General features: G+C 38.0%; 1 long non-coding RNA gene across 1 annotated transcript; it reads right to left on the reverse strand.

The window, feature by feature from the left end:
- Positions 1 to 241: 241 nt before the first annotated feature.
- On the reverse strand, positions 242 to 887 carry LOC107663496 (uncharacterized). The gene is made up of 3 exons (XR_001631339.1): positions 859 to 887; positions 612 to 733; positions 242 to 314 (listed from the first exon to the last, which is right to left on the reverse strand). It is a non-coding gene; the product is annotated as an uncharacterized LOC107663496 (long non-coding RNA).
- Between the last annotated feature and the right edge of the window lie 6 nt (positions 888 to 893).

Genomic DNA, 893 nt, shown 5'->3' on the forward strand with positions numbered 1-893 from the left:
GTGTCCCGGCGCCAGAGTGAAGGACATCTGGGAAGATCGTGTCCTAGGTGCACCGGGCCTGTGCAGAGAAACACACGGAGTAGTGTCACAAGACGGTAAACTGACATTGACAAGCAGTTATCAATGCAGCCATGAATGAAAAAACCCTGAAACTATTTAGTGTGCACATTGCTATATGGATTTCAAACTTTTCCTATAACCAAATATTGTAAGGGCGGTTTAGTCAAATCTTTGGAGGACTCTCACCTGGGCAGCTGTTGAGTCTCCTGAATAGAATGTTTTACAAAAATGGGTTTAATACCAGACTTCAGGCACTGTCAACAATTTGAGATGACATTTTAAAAAGGAAATTTTCTGCACATGGTGCTATAGCATAATTTCTGTCAATACACATTTACTCTTATCAATTCCTGAGGATGTTGAATATCAGTGATTTAACAAAAATGGCGCTTTACTCAGATTAATTACATACACAGAAATGCTTCACAACCACTGCGTTTGGTCTGGATCCACAATTTAAACCATTATAATTCAGCACTGCTCAGAACCAAATAAATATACAAATAAACCTATACAAGCATTGTGTGGATGAATTTCTGAATGTTACTCACCCATTTCCAGCGACAAGGAAGCACTTGAAAAAGCAATTAACTATTAATCCTCAAACTCACAGATCGTTTGTGAATAAAATAAGAATCAAATTCCTTCAGAACATGCCAACATTGAGTCTTAACTGAAAAGCAGACAAAAAAAACACTAGTGATAAACTAAAGAAACACAGTTATGGAAAAATACATTCACAATACACACTCTCTCCTCTGAGGCGGTTACTAGAAAACTCACCTGCTTGTAGCTCACCTCCAGTAACCCTTAGACCTTGATTAGTATATTCA

This window comes from Sinocyclocheilus anshuiensis, unplaced genomic scaffold (assembly GCF_001515605.1).
Source record: "Sinocyclocheilus anshuiensis isolate Anshui unplaced genomic scaffold, SAMN03320099.WGS_v1.1 scaffold16267, whole genome shotgun sequence".
Classification (NCBI taxonomy): Eukaryota; Metazoa; Chordata; class Actinopteri; order Cypriniformes; family Cyprinidae; genus Sinocyclocheilus; species Sinocyclocheilus anshuiensis.